Genomic DNA, 18,384 nt, shown 5'->3' on the forward strand with positions numbered 1-18,384 from the left:
GCTAACATCCTTCATGAAAAAGAAAAAGACCGTGTCTCCCAAAAGAGAAACTTCAACAACGGTGAACACACAAAAACCTGACCATGCAACCACAGGAACCAACTTACCTTCTCACAAGGGTACAACTTCCAAGCCAAAGCCTTGGTACTGCTTTCGTTGTGGGGAGGATGGGCACGTCGTTGCCACCTGTGAGTCTGATGCCAACCCTGCTCTGGTAGCAGCAAAACGGAAAGAACTGAGACAACGACAGCAGTTGTGGGAAGCACAGAACACCCCTACTTTCCCTTTAAACTGAGTTCAGTTCCTGTCGAGGGACAGACAAGAACTGATATTAGTCAACCATGTCCCACTGAACCCAAGCAACGTGTCATGCTAAAACAGTCTTATACAAGAGGTCGTCCCTTCAAGCTACCTAAAGGCTTAGTAGGCACAAAGAGCACAGCACGTGGAAGTGGAGGGGGCTCCACAATCTCCTTACTGGACACCGGGCTCCCAAGTCACCACGGTCCCTCAGTCTTTCTATCAGCAACACCTTTCTGGACATGAAATCAAACCACTGTTCGACTTACTGGAAGTTCAAGGAGCCAATGGTCAGTGTGTACCTTATCTTGGATACATTGAGCTGAGTGTCACTTTCCCTAAAGAGTTCGTGGGAGCGGAGATCGAGGTGCCAACACTCGCCTTGGTGGTTCCAGATGTTCACGCTGCTTCTGACTCACTCATGCTGATCGGTACCAACACGCTTGATGTACTATATGAGATGTACTGTGAAACTTCTCCTGAGGCACAACAGCCAACAGCACATGGCTACAAGGCAGTGCTCAAAGTCCTTGAGCTCAGGCAGCAACAGAGTAAGGATGGTAACCTTGGGTTGGTGAAGATGCATGGCAAAGACCCCCAGTTGGTCCCAGCTGGCCAGACCGTGGTCTTGGAAGGTTGTGTTGCAGTCAGTGGATTCATTACGGAGAAATCAGTAGTTCTGGAGCACCCTTCCTCATCTTCGTTGCCAGGTGGTCTACTGGTGAAAACCTGCCTTGTTGATTTGCCCACTACAAAGCCATGCAAAGTCCCAGTAGTACTTACTAATGAGTCAAACCACGATGTTATTGTCCCCAAAGATGTATTATTGGTGAGATCAGTGTCTTTCAGAAAGTTCTCTCACAAGAGCATAGTGTACTTACCTCAAAATCAGACTCTCTCAGAAGTCAGACATCACATTCAACTTCAGTGATTCTCCAGTTCCTGCTGAATGGAAAGAGCATATCACCTGGAATTCAATCAACAGATATCTTACGTGGAGGCTGTCCGTAAGCATTTACAAGAACTGCTTCAAGCTGGAGTGATCAGAGAATCTGAGTCTCCATTCTCGTCGCCCATAGTGGTAGTGAGGAAGAAGAACGGAGAGGTCCGTCTCTGTATTGATTATAGGAAACTCAATCTCCAGACTGTGAAAGATGCTTACGCCCTCCCGAATATGGAAGAGGCGTTCTCCTCACTCACTGGGTCAAAGTGGTTTTCCGTCCTTGACCTAAAGTCCGGCTATTATCAGATCCAGGTTGAGGAAAAAGACAAACCCAAAACCGCCTTCGTCTGTCCCATGGGATTTTGGGAATTTAACCGGATGCCTCAAGGAGTCACAAATGCTCCGAGTACGTTCCAGCGGTTGATGGAGAGATGTGTGGGAGATATGAATTTGAAGGAGGTTCTTGTATTTCTTGACGACATCATTGTCTTTTCCAAGACTTTGGAAGAACATGAGGTGAGGCTGATGAAAGTCCTGAACCGTCTCAGAGAATTCGGCCTTAAGCTCTCCCCGGAGAAATGCAAGTTCTTTCAAACATCTGTCAAGTACCTGGGGCATATCGTATCACAGGATGGAGTGGGGACTGACCCTGGAAAAGTGGAAGCCCTGAAAACGTGGCCAAGGCCCCAAGACCTGAAACAGCTAAGGTCTTTCCTCGGATTTTCAGGCTATTACAGACGATTCATAAAAGACTATTCCGCCATTGTCAAACCCCTCACCAACTTGACATCTGGCTATCCCCCACTGCACAAGAACATCAAAAACAAGACCCAGACTAACCAATACCATGATCCAAAGAGGCCCTTCGGTGATCGCTGGACTGACCGATGTGAGCTAGCATTCAACACCATCATTGAAAAGCTCACCACAGCTCCTGTTCTTGGGTTCGCTGATCCCAAGTTGCCCTACGTCCTCCACACAGACGCCAGTACCCTGGGCCTTGGGGCAGTCCTATATCAAGAGCAGGACGGTCACATGCGGGTGATTGCATACGCCAGCAGAGGGCTATCACGCAGTGAATCACGTTACCCTGCCCACAAGTTAGAATTTCTAGCTTTAAAGTGGGCTGTCGTTGAAAAATTTAATGATTACCTGTACGGAAACCAGTTCATTGTCGTGACAGACAGTAACCCCTTGACGTACATTCTCACCAGTGCCAAACTGGACGCCACCAGTTACAGATGGCTAGCAGCCTTGTCGGCGCCTTACCTTCAAGCTCCAGTATAGACCCGGCAAACTGAACTCTGATGCAGACGGTCTCTCTAGAAGACCACACGGAGAGCTTTCAAATGACCTAAAGTCCCAGAAAGAACAGGAGCGCATCAGTCAGTTCACACAAACACATTTGGCCGATCTTGGGAGTGTTGTGAGCCAAGACATTGTGCCGCACATCTGTGAGAGGCATCTTGTTTGTGGTGTACCTGATGAATGTGGAGACAGAGATGGAGGCATGACGCTGGTGCAATCTCTGGCAATCTCTCCTAAGGCCTTACCGGACAGCTTTGTGAACGAACAGCAGCATGGTGATTTACCTGGTCTTCTCCATCTGTCCGAGAGAGAGTGAGACAAACAGCGAGCTGACCCCTCTCCGGGGGGGTAATAGCTCAAATGGAGAGTGGAGAAAAGTACCTCCAACAGTCAGAAAAGAACTCTCTGGTATCCCCTTCCTTCTAAGGGAGTGGAATCGTCTTGAAATGCATGACGAAGTGCTGTACAGGAAACGTCAAGACAATGGCAGAGTCACATATCAACTTGTCTTACCTGAGGAGCTCCGGACTGTAGTTCTGCAGAGCCTTCACAATGATATGGGCCACCTAGGCATTGAACGAACCTTGGATTTGGTACAGACCAGATTCTTCTGGCCAAAGATGGCAGCTGATGTGGAAAGAAAAGTTAAGACCTGTGATCGGTGCATCCGCAGAAAAGCACAGCCAGAAAAGGCAGCACCGTTGGTGAACATAAAGTCCACCAGGCCTCTGGAACTTGTTTGTATGGACTTCTTGTCTTTAGAGCCTGACAGAAGTGGTGCAAAAGACATCTTGGTGATCACCGATCATTTTACAAAGTATGCAGTTGCCATCCCGACGCCAAATCAGAAAGCTCAGACCGTCGCCAGGTGCCTTTGGGACAACTTCATGGTCCACTATGGAATCCCTGAGCGCTTGCACAGTGACCAAGGACCTGACTTTGAGTCACGGACAATCAAAGAGCTATGCAAAATTGCTGGAATCCACAAAATCCGTACGACTCCCTATCATCCCAGAGGGAATCCAGTCGAACGATTCAATAGAACATTGCTGAACATGCTGGGAACACTTGACAATAAAGACAAATCACAGTGGCGAAACTTTGTGAAACCCTTAGTACATGCGTACAACTGTACGAAGAATGATGTAACAGGGTTCACACCTTATGAACTCATGTTTGGTCGCCAACCAAGGCTGCCCATCGATCTGGCACTTGGGTTACCCTTGAGGGATGGTGAGTACAAGTCTCACTCACAGTATGTACAAAAGCTCAAGTCTCATCTGGAAGAGAGCTACAAGATAGCCACCCAAAACGCCACAAAGATAGCAGCAAAGAACAAGGCAAGATTCGACAAGCACGTCAATGCCTCCAAGTTAGAGGCTGGCGACAGAGTGTTAGTGAGAGCTGTCCGTCTCTCGCGGCAAACATAAGCTTGCGGCAAATTGGGATTCGGATGTTTATGTGGTGGTGAAGCAAGCTGGGGGATCTTCCAGTCTACATCCTCAGACCAGAGAGCAAGGAAGGCCCCTTTGCGGACTCTTCACAGAGACCTCCTACTTCCCTGTGGTTCTCTCCCACTGAGTGTTGAAAAGCCAGATTTGCCAAAAGCAGCAGGGCCCACGAACACGCAAGTCAGTTGAACAGTCTGATGATGTCAATGACCAGTGTGACTCCGAGGATGACATTCCATACGAGTGGTTCAGAGAACAGCCAGACAAAGAAATTGGAAGATTTACAACTGTCTATGAAATTCCCAGATCAAACATCAATCCTGAGTCCACCTTCTCAGAGAACGAGGGAAGAAACATATCCAAACCTATCGATGCTCCAGTGGGTGAAGATCGCTTACCCGTTAATTCATCTGGCGACTCATGTAGCGCGGATACAGGAGACCTACCTGATGCTCTGCCAGCTGCTGTCGGGAGTGGATGTTCGCCTGCTACTTCTCGTACAACACCTGAAAAAGAAACGAGGGCTAAAGAATCGACAAGTGTATACTTACCTTTCAGTGTCCCTGGATCTGCTGGAGATGACCTTACTGAGAAAACTATACAAACTCCTGAAAAGGATGTCCCTGTTGAAAGAAAAGAGAGAGAGATGGATGATGGTGCACAAGTTACCAGTGATACAGTGCCATCTGAAAGTATTGACACTGATGGACAAAGCAGCACTGTAAGACGTTCAACCAGAAACAGAGAAAGACCTGAACGACTGCAGTATTCACATCTTGGAAGCCCACTTATATCCATTGTCCAGTCTCTGTTTCAAGGCCTCACTACGGCTCTTACTGATGCTTTGTTGGAAGTTGAGGATTCAAGAACAAACCTGAACTCATCCTTCAGACCTGTTACTAAACAGCCGCTCCCATGCACAGAGGCGTGCATGAATTCAAGAGGGGAGGGTGTAACCAAGGTTAAAAATCTATATTAAGAGCTAAGTTTATATTAAAAAGTCAATTCATTCAGTATGTTATTAATGTTAAAGATTAAAAACATATTTGTCTAAAAACCAATTCAAATGTGAGAGAAAATAAATAGGAAGTTTATTTTGAAGGAGGTGGGTTGGGGACGTGCTGTCAGCCAATCAGGAAGAAGCTCGGACTGTTGACCTGCACGGAGCAGAGTTCACTTCCCCTTGAGCTGTTGGAAGAACAGAGAGCAAACCCCGAGTCGAACGATACCTACCTCGTCAAGACATTCCAATAAAAGTTGTTAAAACTCGGATTAAAAACTCTTAAAACAATCCAGTGTGGAGCCCTGGACCTGTGAGAGTGCAGCCGGAGAGAACGGACGTGTCCCTCACGAAGAAAACGCATCGGTGAGCGATCGTTTTACCATGCTAACCGCTAACGTTAGCGCTAGCCGCTAACACTAGCGCACCTGGAGCGCTAGCTGAGATGCTAACTAGCACAATGGCAGACACCATTCACTAACGCTAAAACCATTAGCTTGGTATGTTAAAGCTGCAGACTTAATCCAGTGCTGTGTAATATGTTGCTGTATAATTGTTACACACTTAACTGTGGAATGTGTTGATTTAGCACTTTTATCTGTGTATTTTGGGCACATTAATATTTAAATTATGTGTTACATTTTATTTGAGATGTGTTTAAACATGCCTTCACATGGCCAAGGGTACACACAGTGTCTGCTTACTAGTATCTGTTATTTTGTGTTCTATTATGTGGAAGCAGTATTTTGATATTATATTGAAGAGGTTTTTCAATCATCATCTCTAAGCATATTTTGAGAATAGTTTACCGATATTGTGATATCGTATTACAATGTTCAGTTTAATATGATGATTTAACATGAATAATATTCTAGTTCATGATTGAAAGCTAAAAGAAAAAAGCTAAATGATTGTTCTGACCTTACTCACTGTAGGTCAGGTTTTTTTGTTGGACCCTTTGAACCTTTGATCTACCTGGATGTTGGAGCCTGGATCGAGATATTGATGGCGAGCCGCAGCCCAGAGGAGAACTAGAGATACGGCGCCTGCAGAATTCAACACTTCATTACATACACACACACCCACCACCAACTGTGCGGTAGGACAAACTCTCTCCACTTCCACAGTGGACCGAACTGAAACTGAAACAGAATTGAAGTGACTGAGAACGGGGGGGAAATTCCAAACTTTAAATCACAGCTGTGAGTTTTGTTTACATTTTTTATTTTTCTACTTACCCGGGTAAGATTTGTGCAATTTTAAAGTGTGTAATTTTCATATGTTTTTGGCTATCCTTCCCACCCATGTAATAAAAGGGAAGCGATTTTGTTTCTCAAGAAAGTATAACTTTGTTTGAGTCATTCCTGGCGTATTGTTTGGTTAATCCTGGGCTCCGTAGTCGAACATAGAACTTCTGATTCCACTGGCCATAATTAATCATTTTTATAGAGTAATCCATTTCTGTTCCCCACCTCTAAAGGGTTACACCTGTCATAGTTGAATAACGACAGTTTGGTGGGTAATAGGACATACATAGAAGCTCAAAGTCCCACTGACACCCCTTTACTATGACAATCTCATATTTTGAAACTGTCGCTGAAAACGGGCGAATCCCAACAAAGCTAGTTGCTTACGCAAGCGTCTCAAAATCCGGAACCTTAAGAGAACAGTCACGCCCCAACATTTACATAGGCTACACAACTGACCTGAGATCAGGTAGTCTTCTGAATCTAGCTAGGTCACGCAGATCTCTGCTATTCCATTACAAAATTCACTTCTGAAACTTTTTTATGCGAGAAATCAACCATATAAAGCTCAAATATGGGCCGCTTTACGAAAAAGGATGGCTAATTGCAAATTTTCTCCGACTGTGTGTCGGAGTTTAGTGCCGGTGTTGGTGCTGCCTGGGTTGCTACATCGCCGCCCTGACCGCAGTGTCAGCGAGCTTGTTACGCCCGCAATCTTTTACCACAGCCCGCAGGTTCCAGTTAATCTTATAATGGGTATGTGTGTTGAGTTATTTAAACAAACAATCGGGGAAATAAAGCCTCTTGTCCGCGAGTCTCATTGATAGAGCCGCGGTGAGATGGAGTCCATCAATGAGAGCTAGCTAGCCTCCTCCTAACTCTGACATTCACAAAAATACATTCAATTGAAATCCGAAATCGGACAAGTGTTAGCTAAGCTTTGTAAGACCTTGAGGAACCTGTAATATTCATGCCGTGACGAAATTCAAACTGTAAATATACTTTAGTTATGCGAAAGTGAGCAAGCTGCGATATTTCCCCATTGTAATGAATGGGACATATAGCAAGCAGCTGTTCGTCCTACAAAGACGCCTTGCGTTCATAAAAATGCCTTAAAATCAAATCGGACACAACGGTAAGCTTTATAAGACATTGGGGAATGATGTAATATAAGTGGCGTGACGAAATTCAAACTGTAAATATAATTTAGTTATGGCGACAGTGTAGCTAGCTAGCTGCGGTATTTCCCCATTGTAATGAATGGGACATATAGCAAGCAGCTGCTCGTCCTACAAAGACGCCTCGCATTCATAAAAATGCCTTAAAATCAAATCGGACACAACGGTTAGCTTTATAAGACATTGGGGAATGATGTTATATAAGTGGCGTGACGAAATTCTAACTGTAAATATAATTTAGTTATGGCGAAAGTGTAGCTAGCTAGCTGCGGTATTTCCCCATTGTAATGAATGGGACATATAGCAAGCAGCTGCTCGTCCTACAAAGACGCTTCACGTTCATAAAAATGTCTTAAAATCAAAGTGGCGTGACGAAATTCAAACCGTAAATATATTAGAGTTATGCCGGCAGCTGGCCGCGGAGCCCCGTATGCAGTATCCACAAAGGGTGACTTTGCCCTGGGTATGGAGCCCAGCAGGCTGTCGCTTTCTCGTCAGACTGTGTGGAGCTCCTAAAGTCCGACACGTCTTACCAAATTTGCAATTAGCCATACATTTTTGTAAAACGGCCCATATTTCAGCTTTATATAGTTGATTTCCCCCCTTAAAAAAGTCTCAGAAGTGAATTTGGTAATGAAACATTGCAGTGTCTGGAATATGAGATTCTGTCGCTTCTCTAATGTATGCGTATGGGGATTCGCTCAACCAATCAGCGGCGTCTCTAATAATGCGTTATGGCAAGTCGCTCAACCAATCGGCGCAGCTCATCTAAATATTCATGACCATACCATATTTGGAAGAAAAGCTCTTGTTACAAATAGGGCCAAAACACAGGGATGCATAAGGGCCAATAAAATATCAACCAGGCCATTTTCAGCCCAACCAATGTTACATACCCCATTAGGAGACCATAAGGAACAGTGTGAAATACCCTATATAATCATTCTATCACCCCTTTAATTACTTGATGTCCATTCAATAGCCTTTGTTATCAGGATGTTGAACATGTTGCCAAAGTGAGTCGAAATACTAGCAATCATACAATGACAATCATGACTCAATCAATGATTGGAAAATAAAATGCCTCCAGAATGACCAAAACTGCAATTGTTCAAAACCTAAATTCTTCTATTGGCATGTTTTACTCGAGCAACTGCTGTTTCATCATAACCTAAAAGCAGTTTTAAAAAGACTCCCGTCATTTAGTTCATCTCTCTCTATTAGCTCCCTCTGTCCCTGTCTTTTTCCCTTTATCTTAGTTGTCTCTAGCCCCAGGGGTCTTGGTTGCTGCCTCAGTTCTTTTCGCAACTGACTCCCTCCATTGGAGGGTTCTCTACCAAACAGATTTGTAAGCCTTGGAGGTGGAGGAGGGAGAAGCGAGTAGTGGAAAGTCACTAACTACATTTATTTATTATTAAGTACTTTACTTAGGTAAAAATTTTAGCAATTTCCATTGTATGTTACTTTATACTTCGACTCTAGAGGGAAACATTGTCTTGTATTATCTTTTACTTCACTTTATTTATTTGATGAATTTAGTTACTATTTACTTTGAAGATTCAGGAGGATATGATTGGGGATGCTGCTGGTCTGTGTCTACTAATGATTTTTGAGTATTTTATTAGGAAAGAATGTGCGTGCGTGCATGTGTGCATGCATGCAATTACATTAGGATTCTGGAATCTATTACCCTTTTTCCACCCAAATTCCATTCGCATGTATATGCAAGTTTTTTTTTAAACCTGTTTAAAAAATTGTCGACTCCTTTCCCATTGCCAGTAGACGAGTATGCCTGTGTTTTTTTTTCCTGGTGTGTCATGTTCAACGTCACGAATGTGCCAGGTGCTGTTAACTTTTCCTGCTACAGCTTTCCGAAACAGTGCTCAAAACTGCAAACTCTGCTGTACATTCACTTGATATCTTTGCTAATGAAGTTAATCTCTCCTCTGCTCACACACACTTTGCTTGGGTGGAGAGGGGCAGAATTTGTGACTGAGATGACACAAGTTACAGACAGAGCCCACGCACATCATGGCATTGCACTGGAAAAGGGACGAAAATTAGCGTATCTACCTGGGTGTCCTGTTTCTATCACTGCCGATTGTAGCTAGGGCCAAGAAATACCCAAGCCTGCTGCAGAGTAAATTTTTACCCGGAGTGAATGTCCAAAGTAACCTTTCCCACTGCAGACAAAAGCCAGATTTTAGTAGGTCTAAGTGGATCTTTTGGACAGTGGGAAAGGGATATATAACTCATCAGCACATAGTTTCCCAGGTTGAGGATTAGATCATAAATCAGAGACTACTGAACTACTGAACAGTCGTGTATAAAGTACTTGGATGCAATACTTGAGTAAAAGTACAAGTATCTTACCAGAAAATGACTTTGGTAGAAGATAAAGTCTCCTTTTAGAATATTGCTTGAGTAAAAGTCTTAAAGTCTTGAAGTAATAAACCTCATAATGACAGTTTAATGTAATGTTAACACATAAAGCTAAATAGTTTATTAAAGTTTGATAATTGGGCCTGTCATGACATATTTATGACAGATTATGTTGTCTAGGTTAATGTCAAGTTGTCATTACAAAGACAATCGTAGAGAAGGTCACCATGGACCAACATCAAACATCTACGGAGCCTGCTGATCCTTTTGGCTGTAGTTGTGAGTCTACAATCGAGGCATAAAGTGAGAACCAGCTCTGGTTGTTTGTTACCCTGCTGATGGTGAAAGTGATGACCAGGTGTCACCCTCTCCAGAACCTCTGTCAGGAGGAGTAGGTCTCCCACATTTAGAGACTGGTACACCAGACGATGGAGGGACTCACCATCACTGAAGGCTTCTGCCCGGACGTGAAGCGCACCAAGAAAGTGTGCAAAGCTGTGCTGAAAGGCCTTCAGCGGCAGGCACCTGCTGGAGTCTGTAATATTATTACATACAGGATCCAGTTGTGGACGTAGCCATTGTCCAGTCTGCAAGCCCACATCAACGAGCTCTCTGCTCGGCCTGCAAAGAAGGCTGCCTCCCGCTGTAGGTGGAAAGATGTGATCCCGGTTATAGCAGCACACCATTAGCTGCATGTGGAGGAGGCGTGAAGCAATGCAGCAAAGTCCATTATCAGAAGTCTTTAGGGCCGCACCGTGGCTCAGTTAACACCGTGGCCTCACAGCAACAAGGTCAGGGTCACACCAATCTCCACTCCTGTCGCTGTGTGGATTTTCTCCTTATGTCGGCGTGGGTTTAATCAGGTTCAATCAACTCCGCTTACCTCAGTTTCCTCCCTAAGTCCCAATTTGGACAATGCAAATGTTGAATTGTATTTTTGATGCCTGAAACACTTTTCTTAAATTAATTCAATTAGAGTTGAGACAGATTAGCTGACACACATATTATTTCTACAGTGTGGTATTGCTACTTTTACACAGCTATGAGTACTTCTCCCACCACTGAGAAGAAGGAGGCAATGTATGCATTTGTGTTTGAATGTGAATGTGTGTGAGGGGGTCATGCTAACTTACACATCTAACCAGTACACATAAACGCAAATCAACCTTCACACTCCTCTGCCTAATCACAAAACCACTTTTCGCCTCATTACATAAAGGACACACTACTTCCTGCGATGGCACTGAATGTTGGCATTGGAATTAAATCACAAGGTGTAGAAATATGAGCTTAATTCTCAGGGATGCTGAGGTGTTCCTGAAACGTGTTAATATGAAGTATTGGCTGCTGTACTACAGGCCGCCTATCAACCAATACATGCATGTACTGTATCTGCGTGATCAAAATCAGAGCTGGCGCTTATGGAGTCTGGTGTGCTGGAAGGTGATCTACAACAGGGCAAGGTGACTTCCATCTTTTTTTTTTTTTTAACCGCTGCAGGGCCATCACTCCCATAATAACAGGATATATTTATACTCTCAATCTTCTATCAGCAACAAATATAATGTACTGCCGGCATGCAATGAATGTATAGATGGATGGATAAATATATCAAAAGGACAGATGGTGATATGAGTGTCAACTAAATTGAGAATAGTCTTTCACTTCATTCTCCATCCATTACATACCTACTGTACCTATGACATATACTACACCATGCACTCATGCTTTGTGGTGAGGTAGACAGCAGGCTCTTTAATATTTTAGTCAGACTCCCACTAGACTGATGGCTTACAGGGCCAGCCATGCAGGGCACATAGCCAAGGTTAGCTGTAACATCAACCTCCCTTCATTTGAACCAGAACGCTGTACTACTATGGCCAGAGAAAGGACGAGTCTTCGTCATGAGGTTCTTTTGGTTCGGGTAAGAGTTCCATAATCACATAATGCCTCAAATATAATATAATACATACCGGTAGCTGCTAAATTTTGGATTAACTCTGTGCGGTACTTAAGAAACTTCGTTTTAATGTATTTCTAAGCTGTTAAATGGGTCTTCACAGCACCATAAGGAGTACACCATTTCATCATTGCTGATATAGCATGTGTGACAAACTGCAATTATGAGGAGTAAGTTAAGTATTAATTTATAGCTGTCTTTTTAGAAAATAGGTCAAAAATAAATTACATACATTCTACATTAAATGCATGCAGTTTGTATTCTAGTCTGTTTTTATTTTTATTAGCATCCAAAGGTCAGGATTAGATACGTCGAAAATTGAGATTAATTTGTCCCGGTTCTGTTTAAATGATACCTGACGTCAAACATATTTAAGTCTTTGCTATTTGTATGTATTTACATCAAAGCTGGCCAATGCTTATTTTCTCTGCATTGGTTGTATATAATGTTGTAACAAAGCAACATTAAGGGTTCTACATCAATTAATGTTTACAGAGCATTTACATTTAATGCAAGGTTCCAGTACAGAAATTAAATCTGTAAAAAACAAAGAATTGAAGGAACATGTAATCATTCTGGCGCCGATCAAGCCCTTAAAATTATTGATTTCTCCACATGGAAGCTTCATCCAGCCCAATACTGCGGGAGATGTCACACTGGATGTACAAGAGCGTATAGGCATTTCAAACAAAACAAACATCAAAACTTCTCCGAGGGCGACTGCTGTGGGCCACACGTTGTGAAACGGAACACATCGTTACCCATAGCGGGCTGTCAATCAGTGTCATGTGCATAGGGATGAAGATGCTAAATTTAACTTTCCCTGTAGTCCATGGGAACACATCCATGGCAATGTAAAGGCAGGGGACTGTGGACTTGAGCTTGAAGACGTCTCATTGTCTGTTTTTCTTTTACACAAATCAAACAACCAAAACTCATTTTAGAGCAGCTGGTGGAGATACACAGGGGTTCTTCAAAGAAGCCAAAACACGACATAAGGAAGACTGGTAGCACTGAATCAGGATGTGGGGGGGACAAAAGCAAAACTTAAATGTAGGTCGCCTAATCCGGCTCACTGTGGCTGGGGGGCACAAAGAAAGAAGAGAAGCAAACCAACTAATGCAGCCAATTAAACTTCCCCTGCCCACCATAGCACCCCCAACCCACCCCCCGCCCTCCCTTAGCAAACACTTCAAAGTGCTGCCATCAGCGAATGGCAATAGAGTGAATGAGCTGGCTGTAAATGGGTGTGGATGCTGAGAATGCTGAGGCAGGGGACTGTCAAATGATGCTCATCACACTGATAAAACAATGTTCCCATGTTGTAAGAGCAAAATGGGTGTCCAACGCCTTCCACACAGAGGCAACAAAGCCCACTACGTCTGGCTACGTCAACAAATACAGCAGAAAACAGCAGCTTATTCAGCGGATGGACATTTCTGTTGATGGCCAATGGGGTCGGTGGCTGTGTTTGTGAGTGCTGTGAAAGGAAAGCTACATTATTAACGCTCTGTGTGAGGATGTCCGAGAAGAAAGAGCAACCTTCCAGCAGGAGCTCTGAAATAACACCCTCTCCTAATGACTGAATCTAGGAAATCTACAGAGCTTGAATGTTTTTGTAAAATGGAGGATAGGGCCCAGTGTAAGCCGAGAACAGCCGCCACCATGGGGGACAGGCAAAAGGAGAGATTTTTATTTTCCAGCTCCAGGTAACGCCATTTCAAATAGCAGAATTGGGGCGTCTCATTACACAAAATATATTCCACACAAATCCCTTCCTTTACATAAAACCCTCAAGTTTTCTCTCCCTCTTATTTTTCTTCCTCTGTCCTTTCAGAAATATTTATCTCTCTCACACTCTGTTTCCCTTCCAGAGCCCAGCTGTTTTGTGTCCTGCTGGGCATTCGCAACAGGACAATTTCCACACCAATCTGAGCGTCATTTAAATAAACATCAACAGAAGATGTCAGAGGGAGCCTGTGAATAACACCAGAGGCTTATCCACTTCCACAGCTTTAAAGAGGGAAGAGGAGCCATCCAGTCCCTTCATTTCTCTCTTTCTGTATGCTGTTTGAATAACCAGCATCCAGCCATCACTGCTTAGACTGTGTCCACTTTATGTAAGCCAGAGAGGCCAGACTTCATCTCACGATAGAGCTTTCTCTCTGCCTCTGCTCTACTGGAAGGGTTTCTTATAACATAGATATTTCAGCAGGCTTGAACGTCTGTGATGCATTATGTTAAATGCAGTATGTGTGAGGATACTACACTATAAATAAATATAAATTATATATATATATATATATATATATATAAACACAGGTATATACAATAGTATGTAAACACTATTGTATACTGTATACCAGTCTTCATCCATGTGTATGACAATTAGAATTTTTTTTATCGATTTTGAAAATTTGTCCAAAAGGCAGCTTCTTTTTTTGTGACCAAGTTTTTATTGTTTTGTTTTATTCAATTTCCGGGGTAAAAATATATAAGAAAGTATAACCATAAACAAGACATAGTCCAAAATGCATTGAATTTCTCATCAAAAGTTGTAAGAAGATGAAGTATAAAAATACAGAAAAGTAAAGTATACATCTTCAATTCTGAGTAATATTGTATTAACTACATCACCCCAATCTGTGGCCTAAGTTCTTAGTTCTTTTAAAGAACCAAATTATACTTCAGTCTTACACCATAAACTAGAATTTTCAAACTTGACATCAACATAACATTAAAGGCAAAGGCAGCTTCTATGAAAAGTTGGCTCTACTTTAAATTTGTGCGGGAAAAAAACGGCAATGACTATCAGCTGCTAGATCAGGACCTCCACAGAGCCCAAGCAAACTGTAATAACCCTTCTTCATAGCCCTCTAGCCCCACTACTCTCTCCTTCTTTTGTATTTGCATTGCCAAGCTGTTGGCAGGGCTTGTCATTTTGTTTCATAAGTGATAGCAATTACTATTCCAGCACCCGCGATCAAAGAGACACCAAAAGGCAGTTCTTAGACAGGAGACAACACCAGACTGCTTCACCTCTTCTGTTTACACTGATAGAGGCTGAGGCCTAGGAGGCAGAGTGGCTGTGATTGACGGAATGGGAATACACCTCCTGTTTTTAATCCTGAAGAAAGGGGGAAGAGAAAGGGAAGGCGGAGAGGAGAGGAGAGGAAAGGTTTCTACAAAAGGCAAACTGTCCCTTTGACCTGTAGGCTCCACCCTGCTTACACTGGATTAGTTACATTACCAAATCTTTTTCAGGAAAACTGGAGGCATTGAACCAAACAATTACAGCACTCATAATGAGACAGCGGGGCCTTAACTTCAAATAACGAGCCTCTCCGAGACGTCCTCTTTTCAAAAACAGAAATAGAACAAATTTGAATCTGTCGATGTCATCTACAATATATGTTCCCACATGCCTGCAGGCTTATAGATCTCTTTGTGAAACTCAGAAACCTAGAAGTTACACAGGGAAGTGGGATAATGAAAGGTTGTCAGTTTAAATCCCAAACAGAAAATGGGAAGTTAGGGTAAAGGCAGGGAATATTTGTATGGGGAAAAAAACAAGTGAATCATTCTCCCATTTCTCCGAAAATACTGCTGGGGGACAGACGAGTTGTTTTCGATGCCTCACATTGTAGTTGCACTATCAAATAAAACACAGAATTAATGTTTTTGTTTTATTATTATTAGTTATAATCACCCAATTAAAATAATCCTTATTGCCACATCATGCTAATATGCTAATGTTTAGCAGGTGTAATGTTTACCATCTTAGTTTAGCGTGTCAACAAGCTAACACTTGTCAATTAGTACAAAACACAAAGTAAAGCTCAAAAGTATATCTAGTATAGTAGTTTTGCGGTCATAGGGACTAACTCTGGTATAACATTTACGTTTAATATTGTACATAATCCCTTACAAATAAAATAAATGAATAAATGAAATAAACCAAAGTGTTAGACAAAGTAAAATATTGATCTGACACTAGCGCTAGAAAAGACTAGGAATCGTTAGTCTATATCCTTGATGCTGTCCGTTACCTTCCTCTTTCTTTGTGTTGGAATTTTAAACTCCGGTTGATTTGTGAGGACTATGGTTAACTGCTCCTCAGATCTCTGCAGGGTAAATCCAGACAGCTAGCTAGACTATCTGTCTAATCTGGCATGGAGTGGGTTTAATTTATCCAGCTTGTTTGAATTAGTATTGCACAGCAGTGGTTCAAAAGTATGTTACCTCAGTTTATGACCTCCTGCTGGAGACTTAAAACACATCAAACGGTGAACCTCCTAGCTAAACGATTCTTATCTTCCGTTTCCAAGCTACTTTACTTGATTAATTAAAAGGCAGGAACCTGCAGGCTGCAGATATTAATTAGTTCATGATTTTAAAAAAGCACTAAGAACCAGTTACTCTATAGACGGGGTCTGCTGTGGTTTCTTGATTTAACATTTCAGCTGATAAGCTCCTGTGTGTGGTAAAGATTTTCAACAAGTAACCACATTTGACACCAATAACAATGTGTGGTCATGTCCAGCATCTCCGTTAGCTGTGATAGTGTTGCCCTTTTAATAATGCACACGACCTTTTAATGTCACCTGATAAGACAAATGTACCATTTCCTAAAAGTCTTATTTGGGTTGTTTGCAATGGTGATGATGTAAGAGTTGAGCCATATTCCACTGGTGGAGTTGCATTGACTCTACATATGGCATCAGTTAATAGCCTTAAATGTAAATTAAAATGTTGTTGCCCTGGTCACGATACTTGTTCTTGCATTGCGGGAATAATCTGCAGCATGGTGACATTCCCAGCCCAACAATGTGCATCGGCTCCCCTCTCCTCCCTGGACAATTCTCCCTGACAATCAGAGTACAGCTTCCTGGCCCTCCTCCTTTCACTGTTATGGAGGTCGGATGCTGCTTTTTTCCGCATTTCTGCCCACATTAGCATCTCTAGTTAATTGGCACCATTTGCTCAAAGACATCGCTTGAGTTTGTAAATTACTTTTAACATTGTCACTAATTATCAAGCTCGATGAGTGGAATTGGCACAATTGGTCCCCAGTGGAGCAGAAACACAACAGGCGGAGGAAGGATTAAGACTCTGGGGGCAAGAAGACGAGCTGGCTAGCTGAGATATACAGTAGCGCTACATGCTAATGAACAAAGGATTACATACAGATGGTGCTGCCGTAGCACGGCCGCTCACTGCTGCATGCTTGATTAACTTCTGATGCCGTCTCAGCTGACTCATTTGAGAACAAGCAACTTTTAAAAGGAGTCTCAAATATGTACTTGATGGCTACATATGATTACTGTATGCTTAATCTCTATTAACAGATATCTACATATGACAACCCGTTCTCATTCCCAACTCGTCAAATACCCTTGGTCAGTGGCTCTGAGCGTCAGGTACTGACACAAAAATCTGTATGGGACACACCATGCATAGCAGCATCTCGACCGCACTGCGTTAAGATGACGTAGTAGTATTGGGCGCCCAGATAGCTCAGTTGGTAGAGCAGGCGCCCATATATAGAGGTTTACGCCTCGATGCAGCGGGCCCAGGTTTGACTCCGACCTGCGGCCCTTTGCTGCATGTCATTCCCCTTCTCTCTCCCCTTTCATGTCTTCATCTGTCCTGTCAAAAATAAAGGCTGAAAATGCCACAAAAATAGTCTTAAAAAAAAAAAAGATGACGTAGTATTAAGAGCGACGGTAGCGATCAGTATGAAAGACTGAAAATCCGCGTAACAAGGATCGGAGGGGGTCAAACAACACAGGACTTTCACCCAGGAGACTGGGGTTCATGTCCCGTTTTTGTCCTGCGTGTCATTGAAACATAATTTTTTTAACCCCACCCACGATCTTTCCCTAAGTCTAACTAAGTGGTTTTGGCACATTGAAAAATTATGCCAAATCAGTCATGACGCAGAGCGTCAAAAAGTGACGCCAAGAGTCCCGACCAAGCGTGTCGAAAAAATGATGCCAAAAGGGAAGCCCCTCTGTGTCCGACAAAGACGTTAAGGAGACTTTTTGCGTCAGTAACAAACACCAAAGGCACCTGACCAAGCATTGAATTTTGATGCGCTGGGAGTGAGAATATGTTGCATATGAATGCAGAATCTGTAGGCAACGGGACATGATATTGGTATCGGAAGCATTCTGGTTTCTGTTTGTAGTCCGAGGAGTATTGACCAATCACATTTGAGCGGGCTTTGATTGCATGCAGGTAAACGGTCCGTGTGGAAAGCAAAAAAAGGCAGAGTTCATTGAACAAAATGCAATCACGGAACCCATTGGCTATCGTCTGACGATGATTTAGCTTTTTATTAGCTTTTTCTTTTAAATGTGTTCTTATATTCGGATATCTGTTATTGTCTGGTCCTAAAACACCTACAAAAAGTATCAAGTCGGACGGTTAACAATGACGGGCGCACGGAAGAAGAAATCTTGGTGATGATAGCCACTACACCGGAACCCCAGAAACACTGCTACCAGAGGCTAAATCGTCGTCCGATGGATTCCGAGATTACGGTTTGTTAGAGCAGATAAACATTATTTATGCTCTTGCTTTTATGTTTTGAAGAAACCACCCTCTAAACTC

The 18,384-nt window shown here is 42.9% G+C and overlaps 1 protein-coding gene and 1 long non-coding RNA gene across 2 annotated transcripts in view; one reads left to right on the plus strand and one right to left on the minus strand.

Annotated features, from left to right (window-relative positions):
• ntrk3b (neurotrophic tyrosine kinase, receptor, type 3b) overlaps positions 1-18,384 on the minus strand; it is a 215,393-nt gene that overhangs the window by 62,053 nt on the left and 134,956 nt on the right. The window lies entirely within an intron of this gene.
• Positions 5,226-6,346, plus strand: LOC120555975. The gene is made up of 2 exons (XR_005638779.1): positions 5,226-5,368; positions 5,938-6,346. It is a non-coding gene; the product is annotated as an uncharacterized LOC120555975 (long non-coding RNA).

Source organism: Perca fluviatilis, chromosome 3 (genome assembly GCF_010015445.1).
Source record: "Perca fluviatilis chromosome 3, GENO_Pfluv_1.0, whole genome shotgun sequence".
Classification (NCBI taxonomy): domain Eukaryota; kingdom Metazoa; phylum Chordata; class Actinopteri; order Perciformes; family Percidae; genus Perca; species Perca fluviatilis.